This window comes from Macrobrachium nipponense, chromosome 2, assembly GCF_015104395.2.
Source record: "Macrobrachium nipponense isolate FS-2020 chromosome 2, ASM1510439v2, whole genome shotgun sequence".
Taxonomy (NCBI): domain Eukaryota; kingdom Metazoa; phylum Arthropoda; class Malacostraca; order Decapoda; family Palaemonidae; genus Macrobrachium; species Macrobrachium nipponense.
The window spans coordinates 63,537,616-63,562,416 of record NC_087201.1 but is presented as its reverse complement, the minus strand read 5'-3'; the positions used below and the strand labels follow the sequence as shown (position 1 = coordinate 63,562,416).

The 24,801-nt window shown below is 35.9% G+C and overlaps 1 protein-coding gene across 1 annotated transcript in view; it reads left to right on the top strand.

Moving 5' to 3' along the window:
• Positions 1-24,801, top strand: part of LOC135220651 (uncharacterized) — a 241,439-nt gene that overhangs the window by 71,960 nt on the left and 144,678 nt on the right. Inside the window, exon 2 of the mRNA XM_064257998.1 lies at positions 20,014-20,139. The gene's annotated coding sequence lies outside the window, so the exon portion shown is untranslated. The remainder of the gene's footprint in view (positions 1-20,013; positions 20,140-24,801) is intronic.

Below are 24,801 nucleotides of genomic sequence, written 5' to 3'. Positions count from 1 at the left end.
TTTTATTACAATATAGGAACAATGGAGAATTTACTTTATCATATCCATTTAAGTTATTATAGTTATTATTGCTGTTGTTGTTGTTGTTATTGTTGTTGCTGTTCATGCTTTATGTTTTTATTCTTTTTTTCAAAATCTTGTTTTTGATTTGACCCATTATTATTATCAGTATCGTGTTTGTGATTCTAGTTGCTGCTTTTCGTCGTTCTTGCTGTTGTTGTTGGAACCAAATATCTTAACTTTCATCTGCATATATCATCGTCCTGGGAAATAGCAATCACAAATACTTAGATACTGCGAACATATTAGCGAATTTTCTAAATCTGTAAATAGTTATACAAGTAACGGTCTACAAAAGAATATGAATTCTTAGGAAAAGTCGATTCGATTACAGTTATGAAGTAGGATTTTCAACATATACATTATTATTCAAAGTCTGTCATAACTAAAACTACGATGCTTATGGTTCTAGTCTAGTTGCCTTTGAGACGTCAAATGATGCTAAGGTTCATCCATATTCATCATGGCTGTTAGCTAGTTAAAAGTGGAGAAGTTCATTATCGACATTTTCTTAAGAAGAGGAAATATGGGAATCGATTGAGAGAGAGAGAGAGAGAGAGAGGCGGGTGGGGGCCGGGATCCAATACTCTGTCGTGCTAGATACGAAACGTAATTTCAGCCCATTAATGGATTTCGAATATTGAAGACTGCTGAGAATTTAGCCATTATTAAAATATGACGGCAAATTAGACTAAATTTGCTCATTAGGTGCTGCGCTTTTCATTATTATGCGAATAAAGTTATTTGAAGACAACCAGTAACATCAGAGCTTTTTCACAATATATTGAATCTATTTAGTTTTCGGCTCTTTCCTAGATAGTGACCCCCCCCCCCCCCCGCCCCCAAGATAATGACCACCAAGAAATATAGTCCTAGACAACGACCCCCAAAAACTCTTAGGGTCACTATCTGGGAAAAATGTGCAAACTCTAGATAGATTCGATATATCGTGAAACCGCTGTGGTGTTACTTGTCCTTTATGACTTTATTCATGATGAAAAGTGCAGACCTTATGAGCAAATTTAGTCTTATTTACCATCCTGTTTTCATAACTACTGAATACTTGAGTATTTGAAATCCAGTAATGGGATGAAATTACGTTTCGTATTAAGCACGACAGAGTATTGGAACTGCTCTCTCTCTCTCTCTCTCTCTCTCTCTCTCTCTCTCTCTCTCTTCTCCTCTTCTCTCTCTCTTCTCTCTCTCTCTCTCTCTATCAATCGATTGAATCTGACCACATTCACGGTCGTACTCCTATAATTTCCCTACTGAAGAAAATCTGGATAAAGTACTTCTCACATTTAATTTGCTAACGGCCATGATCAATGTTTTCCATAAAAATTTAAAAGACACTCATGTACCTTCTCCACAGACTGTACAAAGTAGACTCCTCAGCCCCCCAATTCAGTCTGGACAAAGTATTCACTGCGCATGCGCGACCGAAGTTGTACACTGCACGTTCGAACTGAAAAAGATTTGGCCGATCCCGGAATGGCATTCAAGTGACAGGTGGCAAATGCAACGCGCCATGCCACTACTCTGTGAAAGGCTTCATCCATCGTTTTCAAGCAGAATGTTACCGAATGTGCCGCCTGCCATGCGCCTCTTTGCTGTGAAAGCCGTCGTTAAGCTCCCAAAGCTGGCTTTTCAAGAAATATGGAAATGTGTATACGACCATTCTTTTTCAAAGTTAACCGTGGAAGGATTAGAGTGGCGTGAGATTCACTGATACGGGGTTTTAAAAAACCAATCGCATTTCGTAATAGAAAATGAAAAATTTGCCTAAAGGTTAATCAACGTATCCAAGTAGTGCAATTAGTTGATGGTCTAATTAAGAAGCTGGTTAGTTATCTTTTAAGATGTCGATAAAAGTAATTAAAAGGACGTCTAGTCTTTGCAAATGAGTTTTAGAGGTAATTGAGAAATTTATATTATTCTGCAATCATATCACAAATCTGAATACATCTAACTTTATTTGCTTTTGCGTGATACTTGTATATCACCTACGATTTATTACCCTGATATATCTTACCGTAAACATAAAATCCGATTTAATACAAGTTATTCCCATTAGCACATTACCCTGCCCTGGTGCATTTATAATCTTTGGCCAAATGTATGACTCTATTAGTGTAAGACAGCCAATTTTCAGAGGCACGTGTCACGCCATCTGTCTCCCTCGCACTCATAGAATGTCTCAATTTTCAGGATCCGGAGTGGTTCTACTTTTCTTGCGTTTACCGAACAAATATGCAAGAGTGCGTTTACCTATATACGTTCGGTGGCAGAGAAAGTGTTGTCACTTTTAAAACCATTCTTTAAATTGGGAATATATTTGAACTCATTTTTATCCATACGATTTTATCAAAATTCCCTCCACCCAGTAAAACAAACTTTTTTATCCATATCCCAAGGTAGTGCAAACCCTGGAGCTAGAGCGTACAATCGATCAAACAGTAAGTCCTTTGCAAGAGAGAGTTCTCTATTTGATATCTCGATTTGGTTGATAAAGTAAGTTACACGTCATGTGACCGCTGAGATAATCATCTTCATAAATCAAAGGTAGTTTTACAATGTCAAGAGACTCAGTTCACAGGACGGATAAATGTTAAACTTTGCAAGACTCATTTGCCTTGAACTTCTTGAAATTCCGACACAAGCCATCCCTAATTCGTTTTCTTTTTAAAGTAACGTAGAACTCTGCCATTGATCGACGAGAGTTTGGTCTTTCCCAAAATCGTTAGGTTAATCTCTTATTCTGAAACCATTTACCTTCTTATCTTTTTGTCTTCTGAATCAGGGGTAGTGGCGAGAGGAGAAAAGTGTAATACAACAATAGATTTCAGTACAGCAGAGAGAGAGAGAGAGAGATGCTATATTTCTATGTTGAGCGCTAACACGTAATTGCTGTATGGATTGGCTATAATTTCATTACTAATGGTTATTTTACTATTTTGTTGTTTTGCTTTTGTTGGTACTTTCACTTTTGAGTCGTATCAGATTGCAAAATGATTATTATGTTATTTGTAAGGTACCTAACAGTTATTAAAAGTCCATCAAACTAATTATATCTTATTTAATACCAGTTAGTGATGAATTAGTCTTGATTCATATTCATTTTAAAATTAATCAGTTTGACAAGTCGAATACAGATTACATTATAGCGCTCAGTACTGAGGCATTCATGTTAGGTGGCTTCTGTGACTATTCAGCATCTGATTTATTGCGGCACAACCTTCTTTTAAAGAAATTTATTTATCTAAATCACGCTATGGAAGAGATTTGCTGCTCTCTTTAATCGAAGTAGAAACCTTTCTATTCGTAAGGCTTTTGATTTAAAGAACACTTTCAAAACTCTTAATGTGGAAGTTTTTTTGTTGGCCTTTGAAGCGAGATGAATTTTATCAAAATCTGGTACATTGCATATTGCTTAAGCGCTAATAAAGAGTTTATTCTCGGTTATTTCTGTCTGTGCTTTTTTGGGGTTTCTGTCCTCTCTCTCTCTAGGGATTGAATATATTGACCACGAATGAAAACTGGGTTTAGTGCCTTTTAATTCATCTTTTCTTAATTTTATTTATGATATTAGAAAAATATTTTGGTATTTATGCTTTTCTGGTGGCTTGGAAGTCCCAAGTATGTCCCATTACCCATTTAAGGTATATTTTTTGTTAAATAATGACTGCACTAAATAATTACTACACATCTTAGAATCCCTCGGTCTCGTGAGACCAGCGTCACTGAACTGAGCTTAGTAATAACCTTAGTGAGTATGCAAGGAGAGTCTCTGATTACCACTACAATATGAAACACATGTATTAAAGTTATAATTCATATCGGGATGACAAAAGTATAGAGAAGAAATGATAAGAAGTTGTAAATGGTGGCTGAAACTAAGGCTAGTTACCAATAATCCAGAAGTAAAAAAAATGGATCTTAGCCGAGTATAAGTGATATAAAACTATTTGTTTAATAGGAATATAGATCAACGGTAAAATTCATTTGTTCAATATGTGTTAATTTTTGTGAACTTGTATTGGATGATGAAATACTTTCATAAATTGCAATATAGTTTTCATTATAAAAGGAGCAGAGGGAATCTGGTGTAAGCTTGATGTGGTCGCATTTAGACCGCAAAAGGGAAAGAAATAGCTCTCTGGAAAAGGTTGGAAAGTTTTTACAAGAGGAGAAATTTAATGGTGTTAATAAACGTAAAGGAGAGAAAGACCAGGAATGTTTTTATACGGTACATTTTTGGAAATCTCGAAGGGGTCGTACAAAATAGAAGTGTAAAAAGGTAAAGTTACTGAACAGACTACAGTTGTTAGTTCCCAAAGAAATTGTTGAGCTGTAGATTGAAATACACAAGAATTTCATCCTTAACTCAAGAGAGAGGAAAAAAAAATTCACGGGAATATGATCCATTATTATTATCAGTTCCTTGAAAGTTTTTTGTTCTTCAAAAATATAAAAGGCCGTCGTTCATTACTCTTGTTAGACGACAGTATTCATGGAAAATTTATAAGATCATAAACCATTAACCGACATACAAAGTCCAGTAAATTTCAACGCAGTGTCGATGAAACTTTTAGAATCCCTATGAATAATCTTCGATGTTTTCGTCAATTTTCTAACAGCTCATAAATATCATAAAGTTGCTAATTTATCTGACGCAAAAATAGTGGTTATCTGCAGCCGAGCTCTCTCTCTCTCTCTCTCTCTCTCTCTCTCTCTCTCTCTCTCTCTCTCTCCTTGAAATCCTTAAACAAATATAAAGTTGCTAACATATCTGATGCAAATATAGAGGTTATCTGTAGCTGAGCTCTCTCTCTCTCTCTCTCTCTCTCTCTCATCCTTAAAGAAATATCATAAAGTTGCTAATTTATCTGACACAAATATAGTGGTTATCTGTAGCTAAGCTCTCTCTCTCTCTCTCTCTCTCTCTCTCTCTCTCTCTCTCTCTGAAATCCCTAAGAAAAATATTCTATCATCAATACATCAATCATCAGATTTGTGAACGAGAAAACGCTATACTTTCTTTTTTACCAAATTATCAGTGTATTTGCTGTGCTAGCTAAAAATACGCGGTGTGCATTGGAAATCTTTAATCCAATACACATTACACGGGATATAATGATAGTTTGTTTGTAGATGTCTTCCTTGTCAATGCCCGATCAAATAAAAGCTATAAAGGGATTTTCGTTTATTTGTTGGTATAGAGTTTAGGATATATATATATATATATATATATATATATATATATAATATATATATATATATATATATATATATATATATTATATATATATATATATATACATATACATATATGGGAAGGGCGTGCGAAGGTATGTGTGATACGAACTTGTTGACGATGTTTCAACATTTTAGGTGCGAAGTATGTCTGCTTAATGAGCGCGACCTGGCGCATTTTCAGCATTAATTAGCACTTGTTGAACGATCACTTTTGATTTAATGGGTCGTTGACGGCACGTGTCCAAGAATGGAAGTTTCCAGAAGATCTTATCCTGTTGGGAATCCGGATTATGAGGCGTTCCACCGCAGTGTTATGTTCATTTGTATATAATGACCGACAAGGCAAATGTGAGATCTATTACGAAATGTTTCATTGCTGTTGCAGGAGCTGATTAGTGAAGACAGTGAAATTCTAAGCTCTTATTGTCTGTTGAAAGGGCGAGTTGAAGTGTGCATTGACATTCAGTACCTTGTCGTGTATTTTACCATTTCTTTAATGTCCATGGGTTTTTTTTTTCTTATTGTCTACTTATTTTCTTTTGTTTTAAGAAATATCCCACATTGTTTGATTTGGGGGTTTATTGCGATATGTTTCTTTGTTTGACAGATGTATCATGGATAAACCACGCACAAATCTGCAAAAGCATGCGCAGTAGTTTAGGTGACTTAGCCATTTGTCTCAATTTGGGCTTAGATTAACTGACCCATGTATTAATATGGAGCACATCGTGACGGTGTCGAGGAACGGAGATTTGTTTTCCCTTTCGTTATCACTATTGTTTTATTGATGTTTGAAGTGATGGGTTGATAATATGCTATAAGCTTATCTTTTATTTAACTGCTCAAGTTGGATTTGCAATATAAAATTCATTCTTGGATACCAGGTTTGATTTATACACACCAATGTAGATGCAGGTTTTCTTAGAATTTGGCAGGCAGAGAGACAGACAATCAGATGCGACGCTCAGGAAGGAAAGATGTAGGTCCGAGCTGCCAATACTTTTACATCTACTTCAAAGTAGGCATCCCCTGTCCTAGGGGTTACAACGGGGTGATTAACAAATGCCTTCAAAATAGAGGTGTAATATATATATATATATATATATATATATATATATATATATATATATATATATATATATATACATACATATCGAGCTACAATGTCCTTTAATATCTAATTCGCTCTACCTCGGAATTAATATATTTTCATATATGCTTAACCGAAGGGGAATTTTTTTCTCGATAATAGACTTGCCTGGATCGGGACGCGAACCCAGGATCCTTTCAAGTCCAGGAACGTCAGTGAAGCTTTTACCTACTACACTACTACACTCTCGCGGTAGTGAAGTAGGTAAAAGCTTCACTGACGTTCCTGGACTTGAAAGGATCCTGGGTTCGCGTCCCGATCCAGGCAAGTCTATTATCGAGAAAAAAATTCCCCTTCGGTTAAGCATATATGAAAATATATTAATTCCGAGGTAGAGCGAATTAGATATTAAAGGACATTGTAGCTCGATATATGTATATGAATCACGGAAAAGTGATATGACTTATATATATATATATATATATATATATATATATATATATATATATATATATATATACACACACATATATATATATATATATATATATACACACATACACACATACACTAGCTGACCAACCCAGCGCCACCTGAAAAAATCTGAATAGCAACCTATGGGGAAGGCCCGTTAAAACAATCTAGGGTAGTGGGAGGGCAGAGGGTAGGAGAAGTGGTAGGGGGAGGGGGAGGAAAATAGGGAAGAAGGAGGGGGAAAGGGGAAAGAAGTGAGAAGATAGAGGAGGCGGAGGGGGAATGGGGAAGGGGAGGGAGACAGGAGGGGAAATGTAAGGGAAGCGAAAGGGAAATGGAGGGGAAGGGAGGTAGATGGGAGGGTGACTGGGGAGGGAGGTAAAAAAGAAGAGAATATGGGAAGGGGGAGATAAAACGTAGATGGTGGGTTGTCAGCTAGATAAACGGCTTCAGAATATCCATAAGTTATTAAGATACAGTGTCGGTTGGCTATATAAATATCAAATTATTATCACGATGGTAATTTTAGACACCGTAAAAAGAGCTGCAGCTTTTTTCGGTTTCCTGTGCATGTTAAGGAACGCGTTTCATTTCCCTTCGCCGTTTTTGAGGGAAAGTGAAAGTGTAGGTAAGCCAAAGTCCTTGGAAAACTTTGAAGGACTCAGCAAAACCCTACTTCACCTTTGAATTATTTTGTCATGTAAAGAATATGTACTATCACTGAAAATGCTTTACTTTCCTGTGGTTAATAATTCTGTCATGAATTCATGAAAGAAGTCTCTGCTCGGGGAAAAGGGAGTGTCATGCAGGCTTCCGCAAAGAACAGAAATTCACGTGTACTGAAAGATTTGTACGTGAAGAAATTCTCTCATGGAACTGAATAACGGATGAAACTCAGTAGAGACTATATAGTAGGCGACTTGTGCAGTAGATAAGTAGAAAAATACTTCAGTTTGTGATAAAAGCATGAAATTTAACACAAGTGCGCATTTTAACCCCCTCTTTTGAAAAATCTGGGTGTCCACGTAAAATTTCAATATGGCCACCACTTTTCAAGATGGCTGCTAGTTGTTTCTAATGCTGACACTTTGAGTAAATCATTGTTGAAATAAATACATCAGTCATTACTCAGATAATGTCATCCTTGGTAGAAGAGTTAATTGAAGATATCACCAGTGCTATTACTACTATATTTACCATTGTGATAAAGAGGCGTACAAAATGGCCGCCATGAAACATTTGCTGAATAACTCTACAACTAAGAAAGATAGAGACATGAAATTTTCAACTATGCCTACATATATGAGGCCAGTGAATCTGTTTCTAGCATTTCTACTGGGCTATTATCAATATTACATCGGGCTGATATCTCCAACATCTTGTTATAGCAAATGCTCATGCCATCCATGATCATGAAGCATTTCTTCCAGGTTTCTCTTCCTGGTTTTGGCTTAGATAGTCATGCCCGTGAACACTGACAAAGGAGTTTTCTTATCCTTTGTGTGTCGATGCACACTTGCTCCTTCCTTCCTTCTGTGTTGAGAAGCAGTTGTGCTGCAGAAGCTGAGCGACAGCCAGGTCTGACTTTGATGAGCCAAACCTTTGCTGTGACTTTATGTTTGTTTCATGCTCAACCATACCAGTGAACTGGAGCAGACTTCGAGGTATGGCATCATTATGCATCCTTCACCAAATCTGATATGCACATTGATGTATGAGATACAACTAGGTTCGGTCACCCTACACCTAGCCCGATAATTCATCCAGTGCCATTTAAGTCCGGTGTGATCTCTACACCATCCAGGTAAGTACATGAGCAAGCCATGTAGAGCTCCATTTACTCTTGGCTCGGCCCCCCATCCCCCCCCCCCCCCCCCCCCCCCCCCCCCCCCCCCCCCCCCCCCCCCCCCCCCCCCCCCCCGCCCCCACGGCCCCTCCTGTCCCAATTCCAGGCAGCGACTGTCTATTAGATTTACCAACTATATATATATATATATATATATATATATATATATATATCATATATATATGTATATATATATTCTACCAGCTAATTGATATGGGGCAATTAGACAGCATTTGGGAGAGACAAAACTACTAAATTACACTGCAGCAAAGCTAGGTACAGCGTAAGTAAAGCAAGATTAGCTAACACTGAAACCCATGCTGAATTACACAGCAGTGAAGTCCCCAATGTGCCTTGGTTGTGCACTAACATTTACTCTTTTAAAATAAAACCAAAGATAAAACCACCACCTAAATTATGTAGAGACTTGCAAACAGTTATATTGAACAGGAAGACATTTGCCCATGCCTACTGAATCCTAAGACGCGATTATTTAAGGTTTTTGGCTGCCACATCGGATGCTATCTCTCTTTATATATGCTATATGAAATCTTTAGCAGAATTACATTAATGCACTTTACTTTTGCTTGGTGACTGCCTAAAATGTCTATAACCAAAACAAATGCATAAAAACATGGCCAGAGGCAGTACAAGAGTTCCATGTTAAAACCATGACTAGGGGCCTTCTTGAAAAACGGCAGCCATTTAGGAACTTTGAGTGGACATGCAGTAATTTTCAAAAAGTGGCCTATGGAGAAGATATGTACCAAATTTCTTGCTTGTACCATTAATTGAACTATTTTAGTAAATAGAATTATTGTATTTAATGTTATTTACTAATTTACAAATACAAGTTCAATATGGCACACAATACGTCACTCTGAAATTTAAAAAGTGCAAATAATACTGTGAATTTGCTTCCCTTATAAGGTTAGTGATACCTTCATAGTGCATGAAATGATCAAGTATTCAAGCACAAGTAATAGTTCAGCATCGGTTGTGATACATACATATATGTGTGTGTCTGTGTGTGCGACGTGCGCGCGCCTGTACACAAGATGACTCACGTAGTATGTGAACCACTTTATTGATTTTCGTCACGGAACATTATTTTCAAAATGATTGGATATTCTACAGATTTGACATAAAGCGTTCTATATCTCCTTACAATGTCCCTCTTAGAAATACAAATATACTCTAAGAATATTGTTCCTGATTCATAGAGTGTGTCTGATGAAAGTCAACAACCATTATTCATCATCTTCTTCACATTACAAATACTCGGGTACTCAGTATGCTTCCTCTATGAAATATTGATAGGACTATTTACCAGTTTAAAATTAATTCCTGTAATGCTGAGACGCCATTATAACTCATTCCAGCAATCACTCGATTCTATGATGCAATGGCTTCACTCGCAACTTCCATGATTTCCAAATTTTCAGTGCCCGATTAGAAGTTTTTATTACAACAAAAAATGAACATGCATTCTGCAGTATCGTAATGAGAGAACAGATTCGTGAAGGTTTCGCAACAGTTAATCAACTTTCCCCAGAGTTGATTATCATGTGATAGGAAACTTTGGTTATAACATATACCACTTCTAATTAGTATTTATAATAATGTATCGACAATAACTCAGCCTTATTTCGCATTTCACATTAATTCCGACACAGTGAATTTTGAATCATAATAGGCTAGTAATATTTGGCGATTTAAAGGTATTCAACAATAACTAATTTAAATCACAAAAAAAGAAAAACAAGAAACAAAGAACTATAAGTTCTGTTGTAATTATATGTTAATTTGTGTTGTATGTATACAATCATCCCATGACTTATTTTACCGTCATGTAATGTGTGTTATGGACAAGAAAATATATCATATGGATGCTGGGCTAATTTTCATTACCTCGGTTTCAAAGATATTTCAAGAAATGTATGTTACCCATTATTCGAGGCTAACGACATCTTTTATTCATGAGTGCGTGATTTTATATCATCCCCAGTACGTTCACCCAAATCAGCCCCAAAGCGACTCGGCAGATCTTCCAGTTTAAGTAACGATTTTTTTTTTTTTTTCTAAATGTCGAATCTATAGCCTGTCGTACGGAACCACCCACAATCCACTTTTTTCCGAAACTGTAAAAGACAGAGGTCATCTCCTGAAGCGGTGGTGCGCAGGAATGAGAAAATAAGAAATTTATCGGTGAATCAACGTTTCTTAATGTCGGCTCAAGTTCTTGCTGACCACGACGACCGGGATAAGAGGTTTGAGTGTCAATGCGAAGGTGCTGTGGTTTCTTGTTATAGATGTCCCAGGTCTTAAGTTTTATCGATATGTTCCCTTTCAATTTTTAAAGACATTAATACTAAACCTCCTGTCTGGTTTTCGACAGAACTGTGCATATGTTAGCGAAAGAAAAATTATGAAGGATAAGGAGAAAATGAGTTTGGAAAGTTTTTATTTTTATTTTTTTTATTAGCACTATTATGATATTTTGCATAAGCTTTTGAATATATATGTATATATAAGTGATATATACTTATATATATAAGACATCTACATAAGGAGAAATGGAATTTGGAAAGTTTGTATTTTTATTTGTGGGTTAGTACTATTATGATATTTTGCATACATACATATATATATATATATATATATATATATATAAATATATATAATATATATATATATATATATATATATTATATATATATATATATAATATTATGTATATTATTTATGAATATATTCAATATATAAAACATATGTAATGCATATATTATATATATATGATATATATATATTATATATATATATTATAGTATATTATATATATTCAACGTATATATATATATGTATAAAATATAACCACCACAGATCATTTTTATATACACCACAGAATCTTCTTATCAAGGAAATAGCAGATTACCAGTCCTCGCTTTTCGCCTTCAGCTCCTTCATGTGATTGGAATCCGAGAATACGAGCACAGCAGGGTGGCCATTTCGCCTGACAAGTCAGCTATAGAGAGAGAGAGAGAGAGAGAGAGAGAGAGAGAGAGAGAGAGAGAGAGAGTGTTTCACCAGTTTCTGAAACACATTTTGGCTTGGTACTGTACCGACTACATTTCGATTATTGTAAGGTTTGACTGTGTCCACGTAGAGAAATGTAAGGAATAGATAGATGGAAGAAAACGTGGAAATGATTCTTGAAGAAGTGGTCGTTTGTTGCTTCTTATGTAAAAGTAATATATATATATATATATATATATATATATCGATATATATATATATATATATATATATATATATATATATCTTATATATATATATTTAGCTAATAAAAGGAGCCATAAAAACACCAAAATGTAGAGAGAAAAGTAACTATATTTCAGAGACTGCTGTCTCTCTCTTCAGGTATATGAATGAGAAAAAGTTTACAGAAAAAGGTGGTATTTATACCAAGAGATTCGTCCACAAGTAAGCCAATTTAGGTCACCCCCGCGTGATAATCTTCCTTTAATCTTCTTAAGCGTTGGTTGAATGAACACTGCGTCGACGATGTCTGATGTCCAATTCCCTTTTGAGATGTTCATTACCTGCTTCTCTTTTATTAAGGCCGATTCCATCATTTGACTCTTGTACCGGCAGTTGCTGCTATAAATTACACGTGACATATTCCAGTTTATTCTATGGTTATGTTCATTTATATGATTGAAAATAGCCGAGTTCTGTTGTCCATACCTAACTGACCGTTTGTGTTGTATTAATCTCTGGGGAAGTGATTTACCTGTAAATCCGATGTAAGATTGGTCACAGTCCTGGCATGGGATCTCATATACCCCCGAGTCTTTGGGCGATGTCTTTTGTTGGACGTTAATCAGGGATTTGGCTAAGGTATTTGGGTAGGTAAATGCAAAAGGGTTGGATTTCCCAAGGGTGTGAGTTACTCTCTTAATCGTCTCCAGGTGGGGAATTTTTATTTTATTGTTGGGTGTGTCTCTGGTCTTGTCTTTAGGGGGTCGGTAGAAAATTACGTTTGCTTTTTGAATTGCTTTCTCAATTATATGGTCAGGATACTTTAAAGATGAGAGTTGCTTGCGAATTAGTTCAAATTCTTTTTCCAGGAAATCTGGGGAACAAATTCGTAAGGCTCTTAAGAATAGGTTGCTAGCTAGACTTATCTTGATAGTATTGTCATGATAGCTAAAGTAGTGAATATATGAAAAGTGAGAACATTGGTTTTCTGTATATGGTAATTTGTATTCTGTCGTGTCTCTGATTATTAAAACATCAAGAAAAGGAATTTTGTTGTCTGTTTTCCCATTCAACTTTCAAATTTGATGCTTGGCACTAATGCGTTTAATTTTGAGAGGAATTCATTAAAATTACCCCACTTATTATCCCCAAATGTTTTTTAGTATGTCATCCACGTATCTCATCCACAGCATGTTTTTGGGTTTTATTGCATTTATTACTGTAGTTTCAAAGTATTCCATGTACAGATTGGCTAAAATAGGACTTAAAGGACTACCCATACTACATCCGAATTTTTGCTTGTAGAATGATTCCCCGAATGAAAATACGTTTATTAGATGCACATAATTCAACTAACTTTATTATTTTGTCAAGTGCCAAAGGGAAATGATTATCTGAATAGGGGGGATAATTAATTTTTCCTTAAAAACTGAAGAACGTCTGTACTGGTACTTTTGTGAATAGGGAGTCTACGTCAAGGCTTAAAAGTTTTATGTTGTGAAGTGGTATATGTGCTTCTCTGAATTTGTGACAAAAGTCTTCCGAATGTTTGATGTGACTGGGAGAAAAAGTGCCTAAAAAAGGAGAAAGGAGGCCAGCTAACCATTTAGAAATTTTGTAATTGAAAGCTCCGGCGCATGAAACGATGGGTCTGAATGGAAGATTGTCTTTGTGAGTTTTGGGAAGACCATAAAAGTAGGATAATTTAGGATTAATTACTTTAAATTTCTCTAATAGTTCAATACTCTTTTTGTCTTGGCCAATTAATCTTACTTTTCGAAAAAATTCTGTGGGAACGTTCTGGAGACGATTAAGAGAGTAACTCACACCCTTGGGAAATCCAACCCTTTTGCATTTACCTACCCAAATACCTTAGCCAAATCCCTGATTAACGTCCAACAAAAGACATCGCCCAAAGACTCTGGGGTATATGAGATCCCATGCCAGGACTGTGACCAATCTTACATCGGATTTACAGGTAAATCACTTCCCCAGAGATTAATACAACACAAACGGTCAGTTAGGTATGGACAACAGAACTCGGCTATTTTCAATCATATAAATGAACATAACCATAGAATAAACTGGAATATGTCACGTGTAATTTATAGCAGCAACTGCCGGTACAAGAGTCAAATGATGGAATCGGCCTTAATAAAAGAGAAGCAGGTAATGAACATCTCAAAAGGGAATTGGACATCAGGCATCGTCGACGCAGTGTTCATTCAACCAACGCTTAAGAAGATTAAAGGAAGATTATCAGCGGGGGTGACCTAAATTGGCTTACTTGTGGACGAATCTCTTGGTATAAATACCACCTTTTCTGTAAACTTTTCTCATTCATATACCTGAAGAGAGAGACAGCAGTCTCTGAAATATAGTACTTTTCTCTCTACATTTTGGTGTTTTTATGGGCTTTTATTAGATGGAATTCTGTTGTTACAGAACACCTTTACCAGTCATTGTCAGCCCATTATGGAATTCAACCGCCTTTCCACGATTCTTCACTCACTTCCAGAAGTCAAGCCAGTTTTCCGCAAGTTTTGAAAAAGAACTGAACAGACTACACCGGCTGAAAAACCAAAAACACTTTTTGGAAGAATGCCTCAAAAAGAACAAGTACTTCCTAAAAATGTACGGATTCGGGAGATGGACTCTGCAATCAAACCCCTTCCCTCTATCACACTAGATTTTCCTGGAAGAAAGAATCACCCAATACGAGAAAACGACATCTTCGTGCTACGCAGAGTGATATATGGAACTCAATCTAATCTTCGCCTCCTCACTACGGACCACGTATACAGGTATCTGATTTCATTCTGTTCCGACATTGCTGCCTATAATAGCGTGACTCATTCCAACAGATTTTTACGCAAGTTAAATAACCTAATAGATAATAGCGCATGGAATAATCTTGAACAACAAGACAAAGTTTTAAACTTATCCAACACCCCCCTTACTGTAAATCAACATTTAGTTTTAAATTTAGGCTTATCCTTTGCCCTAATGCCAGACCGCAAAAACAACCTAGACTTCATAGTGGCTTTTGATAAATTCATATTTGACAAAAACTACAGCCGTGAAGAGATATGTTTAAAAGGAGTGTTACTAAATGCTTTAACTGACCTTCATAAGAAATATCCTGTTCCCCGCAGATTCATGATAGCCATCCACTCGCTAAAAAAGTTAGATGTTATAATAAGTAGATCCGACAAAGACGGCAAAATTGTAATAATGGACAAAGACTTCTACCTCGACAAAATCAACCAGCTCCTTAGCGACACAAATACTTACGAAAAACTGACGAAAAATCCCCTCCAGAACGTTCCCACAGAATTTTTTCGGAAAGTAAGATTAATTGGCCAAGACAAAAGAGTATTGAACTATTAGAGAAATTTAAAGTAATTAATCCTAAATTACCCTACTTTTATGGTCTTCCAAAACTCACAAAGACAATCTTCCATTCAGACCCATCGTTTCATGCGCCGGAGCTTTCAATTACAAAATTTCTAAATGGTTAGCTGGCCTCCTTTCTCCTTTTTTAGGCACTTTTTCTCCCAGTCACATCAAACATTCGGAAGACTTTTGTCACAAATTCAGAGAAGCACATATTACCACTTCACAACATAAAACTTTTAAGCCCTTGACGTAGACTCCCTATTCACAAAAGTACCAGTACAGGACGTTCTTCAGTTTTTAAGGGAAAAATTATCCCCCTATTCAGATCATTTCCCTTTGGCACTTGACAAAATAATAAAGTTAGTTGAATTATGTGCAATCTAATAACGTATTTTCATTCGGGGAATCATTCTACAAGCAAAAATTTCGGATGTAGTATGGGGTAGTCCTTTAAGTCCTATTTTAGCCAATCTGTACATGGAATACTTTGAAACTACAGTAATAAATGCAATAAAACCCAAAAACATGCTGTGGATGAGATACGTGGATGACATACTAACATTTTGGGATAATAAGTGGGGTAATTTTAATGAATTCCTCTCAAAATTAAACGCATTAGTGCCCAGCATCAAATTTAAAGTTGAATGGGAAACAGACAACAAAATTCCTTTTCTTGATGTTTTAATAATCAGAGACACGACAGAATACAAATTTACCATATACAGAAAACCAACGTTCTCACTTTCATATATTCACTACTTTAGCTATCATGACAATACTATCAAGATAAGTCTAGCTAGCAACCTATTCTTAAGAGCCTTACGAATTTGTTCCCCAGATTTCCTGGAAAAAGAATTTGAACTAATTCGCAAGCAACTCTCATCTTTAAAGTATCCTGACCATATAATTGAGAAAGCAATTCAAAAAAGCAAACGTAATTTTCTACCGACCCCCTAAAGACAAGACCAGAGACACACCCAACAATAAAATAAAAATTCCCCACCTGGAGACGATTAAGAGAGTAACTCACACCCTTGGGAAATCCAACCCTTTTGCATTTACCTACCCAAATACCTTAGCCAAATCCCTGATTAACGTCCAACAAAAGACATCGCCCAAAGACTCGGGGGTATATGAGATCCCATGCCAGGACTGTGACCAATCTTACATCGGATTTACAGGTAAATCACTTCCCCAGAGATTAATACAACACAAACGGTCAGTTAGGTATGGACAACAGAACTCGGCTATTTTCAATCATATAAATGAACATAACCATAGAATAAACTGGAATATGTCACGTGTAATTTATAGCAGCAACTGCTGGTACAAGAGTCAAATGATGGAATCGGCCTTAATAAAAGAGAGCAGGTAATGAACATCTCAAAAGGGAATTGGACATCAGACATCGTCGACGCAGTGTTCATTCAACCAACGCTTAAGAAGATTAAAGGAAGATATCAGCGGGGTGACCTAAATTGGCTTACTTGTGGACGAATCTCTTGGTATAAATACCACCTTTTTTGTAAAATGCTTTTTCTCATTCATATACCTGAAGAGAGAGACAGCAGTCTCTGAAATATAGTACTTTTCTCTCTACATTTTGGTGTTTTATGGGCTCCTTTTATTAGATGGAATTCTGTTATTACAGAACACCTTTACCAGTCATATATATATATATATATATATATATATATATATATATATATATATATATATATATATATATATATATTCGTTCCTTGGCAATGTCTTAGTAAAGACGAAAGCGCTTGGATTTCCTGCTGTCATTTTCCTGTGGTATTCGCTTATTTATGTATCTGTGTGTCTGTAAATATATATATATATATATATATATATATATATATATATATATGTGTGTGTGTGTGTGTGTGTGTGTGTGTGTGTGTGTGTATGTGTATGTATGTGTGTCTGTGTATAATTCATGCATATACAACCGCGTTTTGAAATGTTATTGATGAGAAAGTGACAACAAAGATTTTAATTCTTATTGGGAGGATTTGTAACTTGTATAGGTTATTTTATGTTAAGTATTTCTTACGAAACAGTTTCGCGTTAAGTTTAAGACTAAAGGGTAAAAGTGCGTATGGTGTACGTGAACCCAGTTAAGATGCAGTGAGGCGACTACTTAGGATGTAAGTCATAAAAATACATATACTTTGTAGTAGTAAGAGATAAATAGAGCTGCATATTTAAGAAGATCAACGTTCTGTTGAAGAGTCCTCACGTAGGCCTATGCCTGAATTGGTTGCGAAGTTATGGAGGCCTCGTGCACGAAGGAATCATCTTGGACTCAGCAGAGAAGAAGGAATATGAATGTCACAGTGAGAGTTAGCTTGTATTTTTTTTAAAGACACGCTTCCAATAGGACATACTGAGTTGTGAAAAATTGAAAATTGTAAAGAGAACTAAGTGAACCAGCTCTGAGAAAGCCGTGGAATAATAAGGGTGTAGTACGAAAGCGCGGATTCAGAATTGAAACCAAAACATGCCATCAAAAGAGCGGCGCTTGTTTTTTCTTCACCAGATTTAATTGAGAAAATATTATTTCAACAAAGGCTGAAGAGTATAGCAATACAAGGCCAATAAACTAAATTTGGGACACCATTTCTATCCAATATGTTCCTTAAATCATGCCAAAATTCAGGTACTTCCTGAGAAAGCATGGGATGCCCAAATTAGGGCCCTCCATTCGTCCTGCAAGTTATCAAGCTGATGCTCAGACACTAAAGAAAGAAAGTTCAGGGCAAGTTTAATGATGGACTTTTCTGCCTTTCAGTACTTGTTGTTTCCTTTGGCTCCATGTTGTGCAACATAGCAATGACACTCTCTTGTTGTTTCCTTTGGCTCCTTGTTGCGCAACATAGCAATGACACTGTCTTCTTCTAAACGAGACCTCTCGCATATCTGACAAGAAAGTTGTGACAAGAATACTAAACACTAAGCAGCTGTCTGACCGAAACTTGCTTTCATTTTTCCCTAGAACGTGTTTCAGGACTTTCTTTACATAATTTTCAAGATTTTCGAGATCTTAACATTTTTATTTTTGAAGCTTTGAGTTAATTTTTCAAGATCTTGAGAGATTTTTCAAGCGCTGGTAGCACTGGCTAGTGAGCAAGGGAAACCGACGGTAAAATCTGGCTAACACGATTATGATACAAATTTCAGCCGCCCTTTTGATGTAAAGGAAAAAACACGTGCTTTCGTGACATACGCGTCGCGTTTAGAACATGGGAATCCGCGCTTCTGTAAAACGCAGACTAAAATGCACGGAGTGTTCAACCAGTTCCTCTTTTTTGAAGACAAAGTGTGCTTCGTTGAATGTCGATGAGAGAAAAATGTGGAAGACGTTCAATGTTTTCAAACAACACGTGTAGTAAGGAAGGTTCAGAGATGTGAAACGCAGATATAACAACAACTGCTGAAAATGTTAGCGTAGGAGGAAAGATTTAGCAGGATTCAGGTTTCTTGCCATGTCCAGGATATTGGCAGACACTAATTAAGTGACTTACGTATAACTTTTCACGATTTAGTGAGGTGAAAGAACAAGAAACCTAATAAGGTTAGGGTTTGGGAATAACAGAATTGTTAAAACAAAAAGGTCAGAATATCTAGAATATCCAGAAGTATGTATACAAGATAGACCTGAAAGATGCAACATAGGTCAGAAGGCCGACAGAACAGTATTGGGTCTTCTGTGTAGGTGAGGTGCATGTCAAATACGAGGTTGTAATTACTTGCCGTTAAGCGAAGCTGATCCACTCCTAGAACAATTCACAACGCTAGGAAAGAATTAGCGAGAAAGTGGGTCTTCAGACAACATACGGACAATGAAGAGTTTGTGTGAAGCAGCTCCATAGTTAATTCTGAACAGAAGCAGAATTAATCTCCTTCGTAGGAGTATAATTCTCGTTGTTTTGGATTTCTGCTATGAGTAAGTTTTACGCCAGATCTCTGTCCAAATCATTTGTTGAGAATAAAGTTGCAAAATAAGGTCTCTTTTAAACAGGACAAAAAACGAGAAAAATAGCGTAGGATCTATTGTTTTATATGTGTATATGTCCATACACAAGATATACATACGTACGTACATATATAACAATAGAGCATGTATTAATTCAGCATATATATATATATATATATATATATATATATATATATATATATATATATATATATATATATAGTATGTGTGTATTTATGTACAGATACGTTGTTATGTGTGTATGTATTATGCACCCTAGTTATAAAATGGAAGAAAAGCCCCGAATTAATGTTAGCTTTATAGTTTTGCCCCGCACTGAGACAGTTCAGGAGCTATTTACTGAAGTGTCCCGAAAGAAACAGCTGGAACGCAAAACTGTAGTGCAAACATTCATTCAGCCTCTTTATTTTTCTTCTTTGCCACTGTGGAGCAAAGTGTTACTAAAAGCTTTGTAAGTAGAAGTTTATACATACACGTTATATATATATATATATATATATATATATATATATATAATATATATATATATATATATATATATAGATCGATAGATAGATGGATAGATATGTATAATTTACATATATGTGCTTCTGTTATCATACGTCTTTTTTCCTTTTTTAGGAGGTATTATACGAGTATCACGATACGGGAACTGTGATGGTTACCCATCCCAGTTTCAAGAGATCCGTCACTACCTCATGTGTCTGCCTTGATGAGCGGTGCAATAACAAAGCTGTTACAGACAAGGTAAGTTGAATCAACATGTCTTAGGTCTAGCTACCACATTCTTGGGCATCTCAATGCTTCTTTCATACAGCAATAGTTATTACAAATCAACACGCAAGATTTTGACAATTTCGACACCCATTAAAAGAACACATAATGTTGTATGTTGTTTACATATTGATAGTAACTTATACCGGCAAAATTTCATTTCAAAAGGCGTAGTGGAGACTAACGTGAAAATTAGAAATCGAGAAAAATGAATCTACAAAATATTGACAACAGTTTTCATTACTATGACCGTTGATTTTAAGGTTCAAAATTCCGTTTCTCCCTAAACAATAGTGAGATTGTAAAGGTTGTCGTTTGATTTTCCGACGATTGACATCTCTGTGCTTTCACCTCCCAGCCGTTCTCAGCTGCAACACGTAAATTGCTAAATAGAAATTGAGCATGTTATAAATATACGGGTACATTCACAAAATTGATATCGATAAACCATTGCAAATGATATTAGTAATAATGATACGAAATCCAATAAAAACGGGCACCGCAACTACTAAAATCAAACTGATCTTTAGTCTCCATCAAGAATTTAGTGCACATATAGATTATGGGTGAATAGGATGGATATTTAATATATATATATCTATATATACATACATACATATTATATATATATATATATATATATATATATATATCATATAATAGATAGATATTTGAATATTAATATATATAGCAAATTGAAAAGGGTAATCGAACCGATTCCCGGAAGCTCTCTATACAGTTTAAAACATATGCACATATACATAACTGTGGATTTATTTTTCCATATTTTAAATAATATATTATTCTTTATTGCGACATTTGTGCCTAAAAAGATTAAATAAAAAGATGTCGGATGCAAAACCCTTGTTTATGAATAACAACAAAATTCGAATGAAGTGCTCCTTTAGCGTTGCCCTGAGTCATGCAGGTCTCGAGAGGAATCCAGTTATGCTCACATTGAATTGCTCTTTGTATGGAAATAAGAAACAAACTTATTTTCCGCATGCTGGCTATAAAGACGTTGGCGCAGTTCTTTGCTGTAATAGTAAATAAAAAGCAGAAAACAACTTATTTTGTAAAAATAAATTCCAAAATATAAAATTTTGCTTTATACAAGTAAACATGAGTGAAATAGAATCAATCCCAAAGTCCTCGTGGCAATGAAGCCAGCAAGCTTGGCCATGCAGAAATCGAGAAGAATTAGAATTTAGTTCACAACGAAAATATATTCGTTGAAGACTCACACCTTGGGCTTTTACATTCCTCTCCAGCAACAATATCTCTGTTGTCAGGAAGTTGGAGGTTGTATCTTCCCGGCGCTTCTCGGTGCAAGGGAGAGCAAATTCTTTTCTTAAAGATAATTAGAAAATCAAGTCTGCTGATAAAATAAGACATTAGTACTTTTGCGGACGTTGGCATTCAGATGAAAACTCAGAATTGCAACTGACATTCTTCCTATGCATGTTGCGTTGGAGAGATTTGTTTAAAATGTTCTGTTTTACTAAGCACAAACTTTCATAGTTTGTATAATATTTGAACGAAAATAAAAAGACTGTTTTCCCATTTTCATACTTTCCTTGACCTTAATTACATATGTAAACTTCATTTCTCCTTCGCGAGTTTGCCAGGAAAGCCATATACATTTTACGGGTTCTAATTAATTTTCCGGCTGCAACACTATCTTCATTTTCCCGCTAGCAGTAAAACATAATGACAAGAGTTCTCAAAGCCACATTCCTAACATCACACGTTGTTTTATGCTGCCCAATAATTAATCTTCCATGAAATTTCGTTCACTGACCAATCCCTTGTCTTCGTCAGCGAGATATATAAACTACAACAACAAACCGACAATAATATAATAATAGAGCTTGTCACTTCCAGGGCCTTTTAATTAAGTATTAACTATGAAGCATTTAAACACAAGAAAAAGATTATCTTGAGCGCATGTTTTTGCGTGCTTTAAAAGGATATCTCTAGAGCTTGCAAGCAAAACTTGATGAAACTTGGTTTGTCAGGAGATATTTTCGCGAAAGACTAACTGTTTTACATTGCTAGCTCAGAGCTGAAATGATTTCACGTCATTGGAACGTTAACTCTTGGCTAATTTCACTCAAAAGTTAATTCCCTCGAGAATGTCAACTAATGAATGTATCAAGCAAAATTCATCAAAGGCATCCCTCCTTCTTTCATATATTTTTCTACGAAATGAGTAATAATAATAATGATGATAATAATAATAACGTCTTATAGAAAATTATGCTGGCGTCAGCGAAATTCAGCTTGTAATAATGTTTTCTATTTTATAACTACTCTCTCTATAAAGACTAACGAAGTAAGTATAATATAAAAGAAAGAAATGTAAATGGTGTCGCTGATAACAATATTGTGCATTTAGTATGATTACACGGTTTAGTATGATTACACGTGCATCTTCATTAGCAAACACACAGGCCTTTCCATGAATGGCATGAATAGGGGACAACTAGTACTAGTAGTGGCCTGAATCCCACATGAAATGGAAACTTTGTTATGAATTGAATTCCGTTGATTCAACCATATTTTTTATTCTATAAGATTAGCTTGAGGTCTTCTCCTTAACAGTAATATTAATTGCTGTTATCGTCGTAATAATCCATATTATGGAGACACAAATCCACAGTTATGTAAATGTACATATATTTAGATTAAAACTCCTTGGAATGTTAAATTTAAATATATTTACATTTATATAACTGTGGATTTGTTTCTCCATTTGAAGACTCGTGCTACTATGAGGATTTTTTAATCCATATTGTAATACACACGATAGAGATTTAGCGTTTATAATTCTCTTTACTGTCTTGAACTGGTCTGCTCCGGCCTCCCCGACAAGATTTTTAGCATACATATGAAGTATATGTAAGTATTGATAATATTCGAGCAAATAGGATTATATTCGTGTATATATATTTTTAGATATTTTCATATGAAATTATTTTGAATCTTATCTATTTTCAGTTTTCTATTTACATTTATTAAGGGGTTAATAACCAAGGGGCTGTGACGCCAGTTTTAATAGACATAATCAATCAGTCAGTCTGGTAACCTAACGGTAAGCTCCATTCTTTCTGAAGTGGAACGCACCCTTCCCTGATCCTGCGAGCCACTTCCATTTCACTTGATATCTCGCATTCTCCCACACTAAATTCTCTCTCTCTCTCTCTCTCTCTCTCTCTCTCTCTCTCTCTCTCTTGTCACCCACAACGCACTATCTGTTTCCTCCTTTATCTCCTGCTTCCTGCCTCCTCCTCGACCTCCTCCGGACGTAACGGCGGCCCCCCCTCCTCCCTCCCCCACCCGGTGCCTTTGTCTCCATAACTCGTCTCTTAACAGACTCCCTCCTGCTATGTTTAGATGATGGCGCCGTTCTTTCCACAGCAATTTTTTTACGTGACTATCTTGTCTTGTACAGCGATTATATATATATATATATATATATATATATATATAGATATATATATATATTATATATATATAGAATCAATCTACTGGTCATTTTACCAGATACATATGAAATTCTTCAAAATTTCTTTGGAGCTGGAGCTCAAGGCTTTGTAGTGACATGCGTATCCAAAAAAAGAGCAAAGGAATTTGAGAAAAACTAAGAGGGCATTGTGGCTATTACAATTTCATATATATACATACATACATAAAATACATATATATATATATATATATATATATATATATATATGTATATATATAATCTACATATATAGAGATATATATATATATATATATATATATGTTGTTCCAGATTTTAAGCCAGAACCAAGGAAAGTTAAGAATTTCTCCAAAACAAGACTCGAAAGCTTCAATTAATCCTTGTCTATATAAGTTGCCCCTTTGAACTGAAAGCCTCCGTTCTCTAGACAAACTCTCTTTGCTCCCATTGGCTGTCCTGAATTTACCCCCCACAAGGAAAATCCAGATTTGGGCAGAGCTTACCAGGAGAAATTTTAAAAGGGCAGGGGCCCAGCAGCTCGGTCTCAGAACCTCCTCAGAACTAGGAGAGCTCAGAAGCTCCTGTTATCTCTCCCTGCAGACACCACTTCACCCCTTTCTGCTCCCCCTGCCTCCTCTTGGGAAATCCCAAGTATTTTTGTACTTCCATAGTGCACAGGAATATCAGCAGATAAGAAGACTACCAAGCCCAGGATTTCCAGGTACTGTGACAGTAAATTCCAATTCAGCCAGGGAATTATTTTGCCTTTTGTCTGTATTTCATTTCCATTCTTCCAAGGCGACTCTCCCCCTCTGTTTAGCTTCTCACTCCCCCAATCTTGGTTCAATGCTGTGATTACTCCCCTTGTGATACTAGTAAACATCCCCTAGTTCATTCAAGCAATGTAATAGTTCCTTCTGTAAACTCCCAGTCATTTCCATTCCCTCTGAGTGGTTTGTAAATTTTTTGATTGAAAGAAAGTAGTGTGTAATGCTCCCCAACGTGTTCCCTCGCCTCAGTACTAATGCTAGGATGCAATCTCTTTGCAGACAAACTCCATGCCTGATTGTGGGAGAAATTGGGAACCCCCTGGAATAAGTCTTGTATTACAATAACCCGTTTGCACAAAATTATGTGTGTGGTTGCCC